We start from the raw sequence: 19796 nt of genomic DNA, 5'->3' as shown, positions 1-19796 counted from the left end.
ATCTACAAATGTAAATAAGGTCCAACGTATTTTGATTTCATTTTATTTGTGCTGGAGATGAACATTTGTGGTTTATGTGTCGCTTTGAAAGGAATGGTTACAAAGTTAAAATTATGACATTCTAAATATTATGTTTATTAAAAAAAAGTAGTTGCATTACAATGTTGAAAAATTATGTTACTAAGAGCTAAATTTTATTGTTTTCAACGTTCATGTGAAATCAAAAATAATATTTTGACCAAGTTTGTTTTATATTATGGATCACTGTGCATCAGCAGAGGTGACGACGTTTGTTTTCCGTAGGAAAGGAATATGCGAAGGAAGCGCTGCCGAGTTTGGATGATGATTTTGCATGAGTGCGAGTGGGATGCAGCTTGAATTTGTTGTTCGCTTCCATGCATTGGCTACAGTCCCCAAACGAACGAGTGAGATGCAATCTATTTCTATCAGGCTGGCTGGAGTGAGCGATAGTTTGTCTTGTTTTGCTATCCGGGTGTACGCAAACGATTGCTAGAAAATTCCTAAGGGCGACATTTTAAGTATGTAGGTATGATTCAAAGAATTGTTCGCTTACTTGAGTTTTAGCTTTAGCTTGCTTCTTGCCTCGGTCATAATGGTTTTTAAAATGTCTCTCCTCCTTTTATGGGAGTGGAATAAAAAAATATGAACATTCACTTTCGTATGTTAACTTCAATGGAAACAGATCTATCATGATTTCATTTTAAAAAAATTGAACAAACGATTTGTTTGCTCGGTTAATAAACATTTTTATGTTAACCAATGCAATATTTTCGAACCTTTTTGTTCTAGATTGTCATTCTGATAATAGAAATTTTAAACACAACAAAAACTGAAACAAACAAATGAAACTTTTTTACGTAAGATTATAATTCTGCACGCAAATATCGATTTTAAAAATTGGTTGACATTTCGTACTTTCGACTTTTTGAAAACAACACAGAACATTGTTGTGCTTCCTTCCAGGATATTATCAACGAATTCGTGGGGGCTGTTGTTGTATTAGTGAGGCAAATTTCTTCTAGAGGCTGCCAATTTAAGGAACTCATAAAGGGCCACAATTCGGAACGGGGGCCACAATAAGGAGCATTTCAATCAATAGTTTGATCAGGTTTATATCAAACTATCCACCGCTTTAAAGCAAGGACATATTTTTACTACATTTCAGGCGAATAAGCAATCATATTTGTCGAAGGACTTTTGAAGGTACATATTACAGGAAGACTTCAATCATGGGAAATATAGTCAACCATGCCTTAGGGGCCAAGTTCGGGTACATTTACCCTATAAGTTTCATTGTAATCGGTTAGATATAAAGAGAGTTATGCCGATTTTAGCTTGGAGTGTCAAAATGACACTCCTAGTGCTGATTAGGGTAATGAAATCTAATGCGGATGAGGGTTAAAAAGAGAAAGCAATAGCCTTCACTCCAATTTCACCCCGATTAGCTGTCATTTTGTGTAAGAGTAAGGAGCAAGCTTTATTCTGAGCGCCGATGTGGTCTAGTGGATAGGCTGGCGCGAGTCTGGTATTGGTACGCCAGGCGTACTGGGTTTGATTCCCGGTATCGGCAAGAAAAACTTTTGGGTTCGAATCCCATAAGCGGGCCTACAGGTAAGATGTTTTTCATTATATAACTGACTATATAATTGGAATGTTCAATCAGTTGCATGCTGGCCAGGTATATACACGGATGCCGGAATACCTGTAAGTAAACTAGCCCACCTGATTGATTCGTTCTTCCAAAATATACCTACATCAACATACGCAATACATTCACCACATAACAGTTCATACGAAGCCATGGGGTCCGGGTATGATGGCGCGCTGCATTGGAGATTTGTCGAACCTAATAATCTAAGGAATGCATGTGAACCCATACTTTGGCAGAAACTGCGGTGAATCCGTGCACCCATGGTGGATTACCAACATACATACAACATACGAGTAAGGAGCAAGCTTTATTCTTTCTAGCAAGCCCAAGCCCAATGGGCGGTAGTGCTCCGAAAATTTTGTCAGTGTTGCGAGAGAGCGTGTGAGTGAGTGAGATAGCAATACACTGACGACGATCTGTGTAACACAGACTATGTCTGTTCAATCAACTCTAGTCGAAACGGGTCGAAACAAGTAGAAATGGATTGACAGTTGATCACCTGTCTCTTTCCAATTGACTTCGACCGATTTCTACCAAGTCGAAACTAATCCTGCTGCCGAGCTGGATTGGTTTCGACTAGTTTCAACTCGCTCCATTGAACAACGACCCGACTTGTTTCGACCAAAACATTGGCTCGTTGAACATCTATCAGTTGACAGAAACCAGTTGAAATCGATTTTTACTAGCGATTGAACGAAGCTAGACTGTGTTTGTTTTTATTGGATTAAGTGCAAAACCGAACGAGGGGAGAAAACAAATACGGTTTAATCTAAACAAGATTGTCCGGCTTTATTAATGTCTGTCCCTAAATTTGTGAAAATTTCGGTACGGTTTGACGGCCGGATATCCTGGAAAAGGCGAATTTCTCCTCATTATATAATCTTAAATTTTACAAAAAAATTGACTCCTACTGAGTTATAATTTGTTATTTTTGTCAAAAAAAAAAACGAAACATTTTTAGTTGGGTTTCTGAAAATATAGTCGTACCAAAAGGTTTTTGGAACTCAAAATATGATTTGAACGTGAATATGTCTGAATTTTATGCCAATATTTTGCCGGGATTTGATTGGACGATCCGGAGAGAATAAAAACCATTTCTAATCTGGATTTTCTAAAATCTGGATCTGGTGTAATCTGCATTTTTATAAGTTGTTGAAAAAAATTCCCTGGCCTCAATCTCATTAAAAAATTCTGTTAACCGCTGCCTGCGGAATATCATCCGCGCTTGGTGGCCTGGCAACTGGATCTCGAATGAGGAACTACATCGCCGGTGTCATCAAAAGCCGCTAGAAATCGAGATTCGGGAACGTAAGTGGAGATGGATTGGGCACACGCTGCGAAAAGATGAAAACGAGATTTGCAGAGAGGCTCTTGATTGGAATCCAGAAGGTCATCGAAGAAGAGGCAGACCCAGAAACTCGTGGCGGCGAAGTCTAGCTGCTGAAATCCGAACTGTCGACGAGAATCTTGACTGGGACCAGGTGAAGACGCTAGCCCCGGATCGTCAACAGTGGAGGTCTTTTATCACGGCCCTTTGCTCCGGAGAATGGACGCGCGCACCATTAAGTATGTAAGTAAGTTGAAATTCTGATCGAAACTAGAAATAGATTTAAAAAACAGAGCCTTCCATTAGCTCGAATATTTGCATTTCTGTTAAGGTCAAATTGAAATTTTATTTTGCTTAAGTTTGAAATCAAGTTTTAATTATCAATAGAAAAATGTTTTCTCCGTGCCCTTGCGGAGGTTTCTGGTTTAAAATTTAAACTCTTATGCAGTTTTCAAAATAATCATGTTCACGTCAAAACAAAAAAAGCCTTTTCGCTCACGTTTCGTCTTTTTTTACCTTTTTCTTTCGCTCGTTCTCTCACTCAACTCGACCGGAGCGAGCTCAGGCAGTCGGTTTCGGGCGTTCGTGAGTGGCAGTTGCGTACAGTTTCGCGGATCGCGGAGGTTTTTTTCTCAAGTTGTTCAACGCTAGGAAGGAAAAATAGAAGAATATCTAATTATTAGGCCGATAAACACAATCAATGGTGATCGTGATTCGGTGAGGATGAGCACAAAAATAACGTTCCTGTGCCAATATTATTATTAATCCTGCACCCGACAAACAGCAGCTTTCGCGTTTCGTTCTTCACAATAAATGGCTGAGTGAGTGCACCAGCGCAAAGTGTCTTCTTGTCTCGGTTGGTGCGTATCAGTGCTAGAGAGTGGAAAAATCGGAAACGTAGTTGGCGTTTTCTTCCCCCGGGTGAATAAATTCCGATGTAGTTTTCCATGGTCATCATTTTTGTAGTTTTCTGGGTGGGTCTTTAGCTCTTGTAATTGGTTTAAATGTATAGAAAATGGCGAGCTAAATTAGGGAATCAGTGCGGAGTTTTCCAAAATATCAGTGGACAAGGTTGACGAGAAAATTTACGAAGCAAAAATAAACAGATCATTGTCAGCAGCAGCGCAGCATCGTCGTGCAAGGGACTTGTTTGGGATGAACAGGGGCAGAGAGGCAGGCGGCGCAGGAGGTACAAATGACCTTCGCTTACTGGGATTGGAATGTTTTGCTCCCTTGAACTTTTCTCGTTGGTCCCCGAAGAAGGAAAACTGCGAAATAGGCGGGCGCCTCTGGGATCGTAAAATCGGAATCGTTAGAAAGTCAAACCTTGAAAAAATGAATCGAACGGAGGATGAATCGAAAATGGGCTTCCAGCCAGCAAGATAAGAGCATCTACAGCGGAAAATTTCCCGTTCTATTTTTGTTTTTCAGCTGAGGGTCTCTCAATTGTAGGCCGAAATTCACCTGTAATGGCTCATAGTAAAAGTAAAGAATAATCCAGGATAGTCAAGTTGAAACGAAGCAACAACAAAAAAAAACACGAAATGGAAATGCGCTTTTCTCGGTTCGGGAAATGGCCTGAAGGAAATACGATATACACACTTGCTGGCTAGCTAGTAGCTGGTTATTGGTGTCTGTCTTTTCTGTATTTGTGCACGGATGGGAAAATTTCCTCCCGCTTTCCGGGCTCTCTCTCTGTCCCTGTGTGTCTATGGCATTTCGCCTTCTATTTGGCACTGCTGCTGTGACTGACTGACTGTTCTGGTCACTTCGAGTGGAAAATTCGCCATCGCATGCCATCATCGTTGGCAATTCTCGAGGGGCCTAAAAAAGTTTGCTAAAATCCAAGAGAAAAACGCAATAATCGCATTCCCAGGTGGATAACCACATCCTTTTCCATTTAGCACAGGTCCAATGTGTGTAGTTCATCGAAGAAGTGAAAATTCTCTGTACACCTTCCCAGCTGAAAATTGCAAGAATAACACATAACAGTGACCTCGGTACGATTGTTCAAAAAGCAAAAATAAATCGTGCTCACGGAGAACCAAGAGCTGGCCAAATAAGGAAGTTTGTGTCGTGTGTACAAGTGTGACGGCCGGTTGTTGATTCCGTAACCGAGAGGAAAAGACCAAGATTTCTTCCTCAGATATCAGTGGAAAAGCTGGACGCTGAACTGTTCCGGAGGAAGCACAGCAAGCAGGGAAACCGGGCAAACAGCACACCTGTATAAGCTAGTGTGAGTGGCAAGTACCGATATACTATTTTGTTCTTTCCCCTTTCCCTAGTCGGGACCAGAGAAAAAATCTAAGGCAAATAGCTACATAACACTTATGTGAAATTTTGGTATCGAAAAAAATGCCACTTCTTCCATTTAGTTGACTAACTTCTTTTGGCTGTAAAAAGGTTCCACTTTTGCTATAATAAAGAAAATAGCACGCTTCCCGTTTGCAAGCAAATTAGTAATTCAATTAGTGTTCAATCATTTTTCCGGGAGAGCGTCCTGTTTTTTTTTCAGGTCCCTATCGTAAACGAATATCGAAGGTCTATTATAATGACATTAGGTTTTTTTCTCTGTTAAAAATAAAAAGCACATCCCAGAATGCCGTAGATTTATATAACTTTTTTTCAATTCTAAACCTATATACAATAAGTATTTCAAAAATGAATTCTTGTGGGTGTACTGACCACTATACTATCGAGGAAAAACTAAAATATTAAATCTGAATGCAGCATGTCGAGTCCTTTATCTTGATTCTGGAATCTGTATGCTGAATCAGAATCCGCTGCTGAACGTTTTGTAACACCCCAACCTATGAGACGGACTTGATTAATTGAAATTTTTCGTCCCTTTTAACCTGTACTACCTTTTACTGAACATGGGAACGAAAATGGGTTTCTTGAATTTAGTTTAAAATGGCTGAGTTACCAAATGGTTTCATTCGTTACCGGTTCTTGACACGAGCAACAAAACATTTAGACCCCCGATCGTTACCTAGAAGATATCGTTCAGGTCTTCTAAGTCATATATCTATAATGTTCCTAAGATTTTCTGTTTTTAGAGGGGTGGTCAACCAGTCTTTTATCATCCTCCATGGAGTTTAAATTTGAAGATTTGGAGGTATTTGCAGGGTGGTCACTCATTCGGGACATGCGGGAAAAGTCGGGGCTTAAAAACCTCCGGGGAAATGTAGGGAATTGTACCAAGAAATCGGGAATTTTGGCTCACTTCTTATGCTTTAAAGGGCAAACACAAAATTATGCGACACCGAAAATGCTATGCCAATTTTCTTATAATGTTAAGAATCAAGCCAAAATATTAGGGTAGTTTATTTACTTCAAAAATCAAAAGAAAAAATAATCTATGGAACCTTGAGCGCATTTTCGCTTGATGCCCTCCATCAAAGTTTTACGGAGTCATCAGGTACCAGTTTCTCAGTTTTTTTTCCATTTTCTTAACATGTCTTTCTCGTCTTTGACTGTCTTCTTGCTCTTCCGAAGTTTCCGCTTCATTATTGTCCAGTACTGCTACATCGGGGGCAGCTCCGGACAGTTTGGCGGGTTCACGTCCTTTGGAACAAAATAGACAAAATAGGCCTCATACCACTTCAGGACACTTTTAGAATAGTGGCATGATGCCCAATCGGACCAAAATAGCGGAGCTTCGTCGTGCTGCTGCAAGAACGGCAAAAGGCGCTTCTCGAGGCACTCAGATTTGTAGATTTCGCCATTTACTGTGCCTTTTGTCACGAAAGGCGCACTCTCCAGTTCGCAAGAGCAGATGGCGTGCCAAACGAGGTATTTGGAGGTGAATTTCGACATTTTCTGATTAAATTTGTCGTCCACATCGAACTTGCTCTTGCCGGTGAAAAACTTCAACCCCGAAATTTGCTTAAAATCGGCTTTTATATACGTTTCGTCGTCCATATCCATCCATCGTCGTCAGCAGCCATATTTTGTCAGCTTCTTCCCGTAGAGCTTCCGTGCCCGAGCTTTAGCCGTCGATTGTAACCGCTCATCGCGGTTTGTATGTAGTCCAGCTCTCTTCTTTGCATTCTGGACGTAGCTCTGCGACATGCCGATCTTTTTAGCAAAATCACAGTTTGAGACGTTGGGATTTGCTTTAATCATCCGCTTCATCTTTCCCTCCGTCTTTTTTGTTTTCCGGTCCCGGTTTTATTTCAGCTACTTTACCGTGGTTTAACGTCAATCGCTCCTGGAACCGCTTCAATACTCTGAAGGCGGTTGAATAATGAATGTTCAACATTTTTTTCAATTGCCGGTCAGGAAATTCCAGGTGTTTGGAAAGAATTTGTTCTCTCAATTCGCGTTGGTTCTACCTCCATTTTAGTTGAATCGAAAAACACGACTTCGAGTTTGACAGCATGTAAATAATACACATTAAAGAGAAAGTTTGCAAAATTTGCTTGATTATTACCCAATGGTAGAAAAGTTATGCTCTGTAGGATGTGTCGCAATAATTTGGTGTTCGACCTTTAGTGCCTCGGAATGCTCAAAAATAATTTCAAAAGATTGAAATTTTCATCTAAACAAAATTAAACTCGAAACTTCGAGCGATTCATAAATGAAGTAATCGTAGAACTCAGCCCAGTGCCAGTGGGAATCAATAAATTTATCCAAGTAACCAAAAGTTCCATTGAACGGTTCCTTAAAAGCTTACTTAGCCGTGTTTTAAGGCTGAGTTTCTAAAAGTTTGAGTACGTTTCTAATTATTAAACTTTATTCTGACTTTTCAGCACAAATATAAGTCGAACTAATATTATGAACCCGAAAGCTTAAACTTGAATAGCTGAAATACAGATTACATTCCCAAGACTAGAAAATTTCTTCATGCACTTCCGGTTGCAAAAACTTACCCTCAACGCCAGTCGATAGTGGCGATGCTCCAAGTGCTGGAGGAGCTGCTGTAAGAGCTAGCCTCCCATTGAGAAGAGTACACTGAAGAATCTGAATCTATTTTTAGCCGGGAATTCGACACATTGTAGTATTCTTCCCTATTTCTGAATCTCAAGCAAGATAATGGCTGTTATATACGAATGTAATATGTAAAATAAATTTGAATAAACTTATGGTACGAATATTGTAGCTTAATTTTGTCTCTTATTTTAGACTAAATCAATTGCTTTATTTGAACACATGGACGATTTTATAGTCAAGTTTTATAAGATTTTTTCTTAATGAAAACCTCTGTTGAAAATGCAGATTTTCATCTTTGTATACAAGCGAAGAATTGCGATATCATTAAAAATCACGTTCAGTTTTTTTAAAAATATATTGTCCTTATTACCAGTGACAGTGTTAAATTTTATTAGATATGAATATTGTCAAAATTTTGAAACAATGTGAAATTTATTTTTAAAATGATCTTTAAGATTTACGTCATCTTTCAGTTTGATCAAAACAAGTGGATTTATTTGTGGATCAATTCGCTTTTCGTATATTGGTAACTCTGATTTTCTGTTATTCACTCTTGTGAGTAATTTTAATGCTTACGTTTGCATTGAAGTTCTTTAGAAGTTCTTCATGGAACCAAAAAGTTCGTAACAAGTTCTGCATGGAACCAAAAAGTTCGTAAGAAGTTCTTCATGGAACCAAAAAATTCGTAAGAAGTTCATAACGAAGCACGATAGTCCAAATTGAATCTTGGATTTTTTAAGGTACTTGAAACGCATAAAAATGTTCTATGCTCATGCTACTTGTTTAGACTTTTTATGTTCGTTCAGAAGTCCAATTCAATCACTTTTTTCATTTCTCTAGAGGACCTTTTACTCAGCCGAATGTGAACTTTTAATACACAAGATAAAGTATCTATGCGACTTTTGGCTACTACTAAATTTTGACCGTATCACCCTTTAGTAGGTTTGTTCAAACAAAAAAGTACGAAGAAAAAATTCTAAAAATATGAAAACTGTACCAAATATAGTTTCAATGTATTAAACATGAAGACTCGTTTTCTTTATTTATTTCTTTATTTATTTCATTCCTGCAACGTAAGATTACAATCTTTTTTATTGTTACAATGTGGTAGGTTGTTTTCTTGTATTTTTTTTATAACTAATATCTAATCGTTCCTAATTTGTTACGTTTTAAATGCCGTTCTACTACACGAATTCCTCTAGCAAACACCTTTTGAACTCTGATTTGTTTTGAATTGTTTTTAAATTGAAAGGAAAAAGGATCTACCGTAGTAAGTCGAACTATGCGGAGGGATAACAATATTACCAGTTCGAGAATTCCTTAATGGGATTAGTAAAGTTTTCAAATAAAGCGGTTTTCCTGTTTTTAAAATCCTATGCATTATCACACATGAGCGATATTTCTGAAAGTTATCGAAAGAACAACCGATGAGTAATTTTTGCAAGTGTGACACTCGAGAGAAACGCGACTCATTGAAAACGTATCTTACGCAGGAATTAAGAGCAATGCGCATTCTGTTTACGGATCTTTCTAAAGCATTAGAATAAAGAAAATCTCCATAAATGAACTAGGGGAAAACATAAGTCTTGAAAAGTTTAAGTTTTGTAGAAACGTCCAGGTGATTTGTCGTACGGTTTAATCTTTTGAGTGCACCATAGATTTTACAGCATTGAGCATTGATCTGACGGTTCCAAAAAAGATCCAAAAAAGATCCCGATCGAAAATGACTCCGAGGTTTTCAGCGTAGTCAACAAATTGAATAATAGTGTCGTTGAGAACTAATGGAGGAAAAACTGGCGAGGATATGTACCTACTACCGAAACAAAGAGCTTTGGTTTTGGAGGGGTTTATAGGTGTTGCGGGTACCCCTGGGATTTAGCAACTCTAGTGACGTGAGTACCGGTCGTCCCCTGGATGACATAATAACATGTTTAAAAGCGGAAAGAAACGTCAACTCCAGGTGAATGCTTACTCATGGTTATATTTAAATGTTTACCTTTGGAAGTCGTATCCAATTCTAGGAAACTAACAGTAATAGTTCAGTTTAAATCTATTAAAAAGCCCAGTTTGCTCTAGTATACTTCACCAACGTTGGTAAGCAGCGTAGTTATTATAAATTTCTAATTCTATCGGAGTGTGCTAATTAGACCATCTTCTGTAGTTCTTTCGCCCCTGATAGAAACTTTCATTAATAACATACACAAACTGCTCAAGCGAGTGTTTGCGACTACGTAGTAAGTAGTAAATTATAAATCCAGATTTTATTCGGAATAATAAATAATTTAACCTTAACAGCCTTCGATTGCTGATCATCCTATCGTCAGAACTTGCCCTTGAAGTAAAAGAGAGAGAAACACATTGTATGTATACACTCATTAATTTAGCTAATTTAGGATTAACACTACTAATAAATTGCAGCTTTAAAGCATCAGCTATAAAATCGGGTTTTCCTTCGGCGGTTCTGAACAATAGGTTAAAGATTAACATCGGACCATACTTTTATTTTATCAAGATCTTGATTTATTTTGGAACAAAACTCGTTCAAATTGGGAACATTTTTCTCACAGTGGTAGATCTGCACGTCATCTGCGAATAGATGAATTGAGCAGTGCTGTAGAACAGATGGAAGATCGTTTATAAAAAGCGAGAAAAATAGTGGTCCTAAAATCGATCCTTGAGGTACACCTGATTCAATGGAAGTAAACTCAGAAAAATAACCGTTGAAGAATACGGCTTGTGAACGACCTTCAAGATACAACTGGACGAGTTCAACCGCTGGTCTTGAAAAATTGTATTTAGTTTTCAGTTTAAGGATGAGTTTAGAATGCGATACGCGATCGAAAGCTTTTGCAAAATCAATCAAAAGCAAAGCTGCAATACCTTTTTTATCCAAGGTGAGCGCTATATCGTTATGCACTTTCATAAGAGCAGTTTCAGTACTGTGGGAAGAACGAAAGCCAGACTGAAATTGGAATAGTATGTTATTTTGATTCAGGTAATCTGTTATCTGATTTTTTTTTATCAATTTTTCGAAAATTTTAGAAGTTGCGCTTAATATGCTGATAGGTCTTAAGTTTGACAGGTCGTGGGATTTAGCCTTTTTTTGAATGGGGATAACTTTAGATTTTTTCCAATAATATGGAATTCGGAAGTTTTTACAATTATTTAAAAAATGTGGCTAATTGCAGGTAAAATGTAGGGCAGTAATATTTTGATTAATTTGATAGGAATAGCATCCATTCCTATCGCATTTGATTTAATTGAATTAATCGTACACTTAGAAAAATACTATTATGTATGCCATAAGATTCTCTTATGAAGTGGCGCCATAAAAAAAATTAATGAAAATCATAAGATTGTCTTATGACGCGAATGAATTCTGAAGATGAACGCCTACTTCAATGAGAGGTTGTTGCTTTTCATAAGAGATTCTTATGGAAACAGTAATTATTTTATTTACATAGTATTCCGTCTCACGACATAACTTGACGAACATAATTCCTAAAATTCACTCGGTTCATAGCAACCGTTCTCCAATTTCTCGGGCACCCCACGTTCGCCAGATCACGCTCCACTTGGTCTAACCACCTCGCTCGTTGCGCCCCCGCTCGTCTTGTTCCTACCGGATTCGTAGCGAACACCTGTTTTGCAGGACAGTCGTCCGGCATTCTCGCAACATGTCCAGCCCAGCGTATCCGGCCAGCCTTCACCACCTTCTGGATACTGGGTTCGCCGTAGAGTCGCGCGAGCTCGTGGTTCATCCTTCGCCTCCACACTCCGTTCTCCTGTACGCCGCCAAAGATGGTTCTTAACACTCGTCGCTCGAATACTCCGAGTGTACGCAGGTCCTCCTCGAGCAATATCCATGTCTCGTGCCCGTAGAGAACAACCGGTCTAATAAGCGTCATATACAGGTTACACTTCGTACGAGGGCAAAGTCTTCTCGAGTTGCAGTTGCTTGTGGAGTCCATAGTAGGCACGACTTCCGCTGATAATTCGCCTCCGGATCTCACGGCTGGTGTCATTGTCTGCGGTCACCAGTGAGCCGAGATAGACAAAGTCTTCGACTATCTCCAGCTCGTCGCCGTCGATCATAACCTTGTTATTACTGGACAAGCGGGTTCGGTCGGTCACGGATCCGCAGGCCAGCATGTACTTCGTCTTGGACGTATTAATCATCAACCCAATCCTTCCTGCTTCGCGTTTCAGTTTGCGGTAGATCTCCTCCACCGCCGCAGATGATCTGCCGACTATATCAATGTCATCGGCAAAGCAGATAAGTTGACTGGATCTGTTGAAAATCGTGCCCCGCATTTCGCCCACCGCTCGTCGAATAACACCTTCTAGCGCCACGTTGAACATCATGCAGGATAGACCATCACCTTGTCGAAGCCCCCTGCGCGATTCGAATGAACTCGACAATTCACCCGAAATCCGCACACAGCACTGCGTTCCATCCATCGTCGCCTTGATCAGTCTGATTAGCTTCCCGGAAAAGCCGTTCTCGTCCATGATTTTCCATAGCTCGTTACGGTCGATCGTGTCGTATGCGGCTTTGAAGTCGATGAATAGATGATGCGTAGGGACTTGGTGTTCACGGCATTTTTGGAGGATTTGCCGTAATGTGAATATCTGGTCCGTCGTAGACCGTCCCTCCATTAAGCCGGCCTGATGACTTCCCACGAATCTGTTTGCTTGTGGCGTGAGGCGGCGGAGTAGGATTCGGGACAACACTTTGTAGGCGGCATTGAGGACAGTGATCGCTCGGTAGTTCTCACAGTCCAATTTGTCACCCTTCTTGTAGATGGGGCATATTACCCCCTCCTTCCACTCCTCCGGTAGCTGTTCTATGTCCCAGATCCGGACTATCAACCGGTGTAGGCAATCGGCCAACCTGTCCGGGCCCATTTTGATGAGTTCAGCTGCGATGCCATCCTTTCCAGCCGACTTGTTTCTATTCAGCTGGCAAATGGCTTCCTTAACTTCACTCATCGTTGGGAGTGGCTCCTCTTCGTCGTTGGCTACGCCGAACAGGAGACTGGAACTGGAAACAGTAAATCACTTTCTAATAAGAAAAATTCTCGATATTTCATGCTGAAAACATTCACTTTATTGTTTGCCAAATTTGTTTAAAATGAAATCCTTCATGGTCACCATCAGCAGCGCATCAACAGACGGCTCCATCAAAGTTTTTTTTTGCCGCATCTTAATCTTCGACCTTTCGTTTTTTGCCGATCAGCTTGCTGAAAAGTAAACAAATAATGTATTTTAGTTTACTAATATATTCAACGTTCACACCAAAAACATCAAATCGAACTTACCATTCCGGAGATAACAATAACATTTAACATTGAAAAAAAAAACTATAATAACTATGAACTGGCGATTGCTTCGTACTGTTAGATCATGAAAAAAAACTGATGCTATGAATGAATGTGTTCATCATTTTTTCACAATGCCGTTTCTTCTATTTTTCATAAGAACATCGTATGAAAATGGAAAGAATTTCATGAGACTCTTATGAAAAATTAGTTTGGACGCAAAAAAGTGGTTCATAAGATGTATCTTATGAAATTTATAATAAGATTTCCTCTGAGTGTATTTATAATATCATAATCTTCGAAGGCTTTAAACTTGAAATTGTTCAAATTGTTTGGATAATGCAATTGTTCAGTGATATTTCTTGAAAAATTTGAAGTAAAATAGTCATTAATCTCAGTAGCAGAAAAATTGGTTGCATCAGTGTTCCTTTGAGGATCACATTTACTTAGTCCAATTTTTTTAAATTATTCCAAAAAGTCTTTGCTGGAACATCCATGTTAAATCGTTTTTTATCGAGCGTCATTTTTGCTTTTATAATTAGATTATTAAGATTATCGTTTGGTATCATCAACTAAAATTTGATTGTTTTTGCACTTATAATCAAAGCATTAAGAGAAAAAATTACCTTCCAATCTTTTTTTCTCGAGTTCTACCAATTGAAGAACTACATGAACTTGATCAATAAGTAAATCACCCGGTCTAGATCGAATGTTCATCGCACCCCAGACAGATAACCTTCCTGGGGCAGTAAAACGATCCTCCGATATGTGGATAAACTTTTTTTTGCATCAACAAAAACAACGACGACTGCTTCACTAATGAAAACAACGCCGGTGTTGGTATGAATATTCCAAGGAACGTTTACCAGCGCAATCATGTAAATATATAAGTTTGCGTTCGTCTCTCTCTCTCTCTCTCTCTGTGTATCGTTGTGTCTGCCTGCTACTGTGATTGTTTTGCGAGTAGACTCAGGTGCCAGCGCCATAGAAGTAAATCGCACGTTCGTATATGCGCTAGAATAAATATTATTGCCTCACTCTCGGGGAACAATTTACACCGCAACTGCCACTGACGACGGCCGGCCAAAGTTCTACTTTTAGTTGTGGCGATTGATATGGGTTGGTTTGGGTAAACCTTGCCAAGTTGTTCGCCATTTTTGTTTACGCCAGGGGCGCGTCTGTGTTGCTGCGGATGAGTTGCCTGAACACGGCTAAGAACATCATCCCGTCACCACAAACAAAATCGCTCCCCGTCGCGTAATCAAATCCGCTAAATTGGGTTCGTTTTTCGCGAACCCGGTTTATAAAACTTTTGTTATTGTTATTGTTTCTTATATCATTGTTTGGCTACCAGCGAAACATGTTTTATTTTTTTTTTCCTGTTGCCGCGACACGACGCCTTTCAGAGAAGACGGCAACGTGATTTTCCCCCACCCACAACCTCTCTCGACGATCAAACGATTCGATTTTAGTAGTTGAGTTCATGAAGATGACTCATGGTTTTCGAGATTTTCTTTCGGCGTAGATTCAGATTCAGAAGCTGCACTTCGAGCGAACGATGTTCTATAGTAGTAAGTTGCCCGGGGTAGTATGCATACGAAAGAAAACAAACCCCCGGATTGTTGGAATGAAAATCGATCATTCATTTTAGTGCGAGGGGGATGCTCCCATCAAACGCCCACCAGTGGGGTTTGGGAATTAAAAACACAGCGAAAAGAAAACAAATGCGTTGAATTATTGCGATTTATTAAACCGATGCTGATTCATCACGATGAAAACTGGCACACGGAATAAGTTTGGCATAAGCAGTCATGATTATATTTCTATATTTAATAGATCGTAAAACTATTTTACTATATTAGGAAGCAATACAAATCCTGGCGTGCAAAAAAAATCCAAATATGAGTCCAACTATACCCATAGAAGAAGTTGCAAAAATCCAATGCCTGTTTAGCAAATCTCTGTGCCGAAAATGCGATGTGCTGTGGCCTTGAAAAGCCATAGGACTACAATCAGGAGGGCACTTGTCAAAAATACCGCTGCTTGCCCTTTCGCCCTCAAGGATTAGGCTTTGACAACCCCTGGTGGTTGCCCAACAGTGGAGGCAGGTCCGCAGACTGTCTGTTAGGAGGCCAAGGCCGGTCCGATCCCCTCGTGGGATTGAACCCCAAGAGTCAACCACGCATGGGACCACTACTGGGACAGCGGAGGCAGGTCCTCTTGACGCTGCCTGGCGGCCAAGGCTCGGGGGGATCTCGATCGCCTGGTCGAAAACTCTTTCTTAACCCTCATTCGTATTAGATTTCATTACCCTAATCAGCACTAGGAGTGTCAATTTGACACTCCAAGCTAAAATCGTCATAACTCTTTTTATACCTAACCGGATACAATGAAAGTAGGTTTTTCAGACCACTTTTTTGAACTTTTTGTGACCATTTCATTAAAAAAAATTTTAAAAAATATTTCTTGGCTTCATGATGTAGACATTAACTTCAGCTTTCATATGCATAAAGCAAATATTTTTTGGACGTGTAATATATGAACTACAGTAGTTTTCCTGAGGCATGTTTTTTTCGGTTTTTTTTTCTTTTATGCTGAATAACGAGAAAACTATAAGCTTTAGCTATATGTAATGTTCTAAACACCCCAAGTAACCAAAAGTCACATAGCTACTTAATCTTGTACGTTTTAAGTTCACATTTCGCTGAGTAAAAGGTACTCGAGAGAAATAAAACCCGTTTTCCTTAAGTGCTTCATTTGGACTTCTGAACGAACATAAAAAGTCTAAACAAGTAGCATATAACATATTTGTGCTTTCTAAGTACCTTAAAAAGTTCGGATATCAACTCGGCTTATCGTGCTTCGTTACGAACTTCTTGCGAACTATTTGATTCCATGCGAAACTTCTTACGAACTTTTTGGTTCCTTGCGGAACTTCTTACGAACTTTTTGGTTCTATGCGGAACTTCTATGGAACTTCAATGCGAATTGAGTTGTGTCAAAATTTTCAAATGGTTTGTTTACATTCTCTTAAAAAAATTTTCGAAAGCATTCTCAATTTGTGAACAAAAATGGATTATTTACAAAAAATAAGAAAGAATGGTTTGCTTTATTACCGTCGCCGGCTATTGGAACAAAATGGAATGAGAAAAGAAAATAATATTATGAGAATATTTTACTAATTAAAAGTCAAATTTCAGCACCAGCTTTCCTTGAACCAGAGTTGTCAAACACAAACTCTTTAGTTTTGGAACATTCTTAATTGGTAACAGTTCGATCTATCATGCTTATAAGTTTTCCCAAAAAAGTTGCATCATCCCTACTTCGATGGTGAATTGGACAAAAATGGGTGAAGGAAGAAACATAAATAAAGTAAAGATTATTTGGGGAATGCATATTTATCAGCGATTGTATATTATTAGGTTAATTACATATGAATATTCACTATCAAACTACATTTCATAGTTTTTACGATTTCGCATTAGTAGAAACATAGTAATTCCGATTCTTCTTGTTTCCCTTTTCAATGAAAGTAACTCTCACAGCAACATTAACGACACATCCAGCACCTAGTACATTCCAACAAACATCAAAGGCAGATTATTTCGACGGGAAGTTCATTGATGGACACTTAGGAAATGTGGGTCGATTGAGCTCATCATTATTCCAATGTTGAATGCGAGGATTTGCCGTAAAAATTGATAATTTTCTTCAATTTTGTTTTCTTTGGTTTCAGCCAATCTAAAATGTACATGAAATGTGTTTTAATTTAGGAAAATATAAAAAACTAGAAACAAATTACAACTTCCTCATGTAGAATCTATTTCTGCAGTTTTTTAAAATTGGATTATTTTGTAACAGAAATTGCAGCGGCTTGTTCACGGCCCACATATTTAGGTATATTCCTTTTCTGAACTGCAAATAAACATTATACAATGAGATACATATGTTACAAAAAAGAATTCAGTTTGTGCACTTACGTTCAAATTTAAATGTGGATACGACTTACACGGATACGGCAGTCCTCGTTTCACAACTTCTGTTTATACTTTTTGAAGCTGATTGTTTACTATTTTTCATCGCGCCTACTTTTAAAAGGATAACCCGTAAATTATTTCAAATAGATGTTTTAAATACAATTGAATCATAAAACAGCCATGGTTCAAAGGTAACGTGCTCAGCTTTCATTCCACAGCTTCAGGTTCAAATCTCCATGCAGGAAAATTTTTCAAGTAAGTTTAAAATTGTTGAAAATAGAAACAAATATAAATAGTAATAAAAATTAAAGCAGATCCGAATTCAAAGTAAAAAAGTAACGCTCTATTTTTGCAAGATTTTTTTTTTCAAAGTTTCATTTGAAGCTGAGTAGCCTTCTACTCAGCTTTGTTTATGGAACTTGAAAGTATCAATAAGAACTTAAAATTTCAGCTGAGTAGAACGCTATAAAGCCTTCAATCAGGGCTGAGTAAGCTTCTAAGAGACCATTCTATGGAACTTTTGGTTACTTGGGACATTTTACTGACATTACAAGGTTTTTATTGATATAAGTTTTGTATGAAGTTCAAAATAATTTAGACGAATTAAATAGATTTTACTTTTGGAGTGTCAAAATGACATTCTAAGTCGGAAAAAGCAGTTTTTTGTCCAGGCTTCCAGGGTTCGTCCATAAATAAAGTAAAGATGCAATATTTAAGAACTTTTGAATTCATTTAGGGTCCCCGAAGCGTCGGAGCAAAGAAGAAAGAAGACACTATTTCTTCTTCTAATTCTATTCGCCGATGATTTTTTTAGCACGACTAGGATCTGCCTTATCGACTAGCTTCTATAATGGTCCACTTACAGAGACTATACGACCAAACACTATATCTCGGATTACTTTCTATTTATTTCTCTCTCTACTATTTACACTTTATTTACACTTCCGTCCATCATGACGGTCTAGCAGTTAGAAAACGAATGACGACCTATTTTTTTTTTTTTTTTTTTTTTTTTTTTTTCTCAAGGGATTTTAAGCATCACTGGCTTATTCATCCCGAAGTGGGTTGTTTCACGTATTGGAGGTAATTTTTTTTTTTTGGTAATTTTTTTTTTTTTTTTGTATTTTTTTTTTGTGTTTTTTTTTTTTTTTTTTTTTTTTTTTTTGTGGGGGGGGGGGGGTAGGGTTTATATTTGATGAAGGAGTTGGGACTTTTTGAGGAAGCTTAATAGTTTTTTCTCTTCTTCAGGGCAGCAGGAAAGGATTTGTCGTAGGGAAGTTGCTAAAGAGCAGGAGAGTCTATGGGGTTGGTATTGAAGGCAGGAGGTAAGGATATGTTTAATGGTTATTGGTACTTGACAGGATGGGCAGTTGGGGGGATCTTCTTTAGTGATAAGGTGGATCTGTGTAAGCCTTGTATGGCCGATTCGGAGTCTGGTGAGGACTCTTCTCTCGGTGATGTTTTGTCTGTCTTGCCATTTTTCGGTGGTATTTTTCACCTCTCGGAGCTTGTTCTGTGGGGTGGCAGTCCATTCGCTGCCCCATGAGTTGTTGATTCTGCTTTTCATGTGTAGCATGGCATCGGACTGGGGGATGGAGTTGACGGTTGATGGGAGACTGGGTACCGGCAGAGGCCAAACGGTCGGCTGCCTCGTTGCCGGGGATCCCGTAGTGTCCGGGTACCCAACAAAGGGTGATATTTTTTCTGGGGGCTGCCTCCGAGATGGAGTAAATCCACGCATGTTTAAGATTTCCGGCAGCTGTAGCTGAAAGCACACTGGCTGAGTCGGAAAATATGATGGAGTGTGGGTTTGAGCGTTCAATTGCGTCGAGTAGAGCATAAGCTTCTGCGCTAAAGACAGTGCACATGTTGGGTAGGCCAAGGCTCCTATTATTCATATTATCGAATATGCCACATCCTACATTGCTACTGCTGTCCTTGGACCCATCGGTGTATATGTGAGGTAGGGCATGATATTTGTCTTGAATGAGTTGGAGAAAGTTGGGAAGGACTATTGCTGGGGGATTTCCCGCTTTGATTTGTTGCTTGAGGGAAAGGTCGACTTTGGGAATGGGATCATTCCAGTGCCGGATCTTGGGTCCAAGTCTAGGACAGATGTTGGGGAGAGGGTCACCTGTTAGTTCAGTTAGCAGGATGTTGGTTCTTTTTACCATTAATGAGCCGTTAGATGGACTGTTAGCCATGGTGCGTAGGGCTTTTGATGATAGGTGTTTGGATATTAGATACTTGAAGGGTAGTTGACCACTTTCGGCCATTAGGGAGGGTATGGGACTGGTTCGGAAGGCTGAGCTGATAAGGCGAACACACTCATTATATAATGGCTCAAGTTTTTCGCACACTTCCTCTAGTTCTCGGCTGATAAATCCAAGGCCGTACAGAAGGGAGGGGATCAGCCAGCCGTGCAGAAAGCGAAATAGGGAGTCTCGATGTGCTAAACTGGTTTTGTTGGTTAGTATTTTGAGGATGTTAATTTTGTTGGTGGAGTTTTTTCTTATTTTGTTGAGATGGCATCTAAAATTGAGCCGGTCATCTACCCAGACTCC

General features: G+C 39.1%; 1 protein-coding gene across 12 annotated transcripts in view; it reads left to right on the top strand.

Annotated features, from left to right (window-relative positions):
• Positions 1-3575: 3575 nt before the first annotated feature.
• The window catches only part of LOC129749939 (OTU domain-containing protein 7B-like), a 109419-nt gene continuing 93198 nt past the window's right edge, over positions 3576-19796 (top strand). For 2 of the 12 annotated variants that reach the window (XM_055745089.1, XM_055745077.1), the window contains exons 1-2: positions 3582-3859; positions 4904-5235. The gene's annotated coding sequence lies outside the window, so the exon portion shown is untranslated. Of the gene's footprint in view, positions 3974-4051; positions 4071-4875; positions 5236-19796 lie in introns of those variants that run through there. The other 10 variants (XM_055745085.1, XM_055745084.1, XM_055745083.1 and 7 more) reach the window with 10 other exon arrangements.

Source organism: Uranotaenia lowii, chromosome 2 (genome assembly GCF_029784155.1).
Source record: "Uranotaenia lowii strain MFRU-FL chromosome 2, ASM2978415v1, whole genome shotgun sequence".
Lineage (NCBI taxonomy): Eukaryota > Metazoa > Arthropoda > Insecta > Diptera > Culicidae > Uranotaenia > Uranotaenia lowii.
Note: the sequence above shows the minus strand (reverse complement) of the source record. Positions and strands in the feature narration are given on the sequence as shown.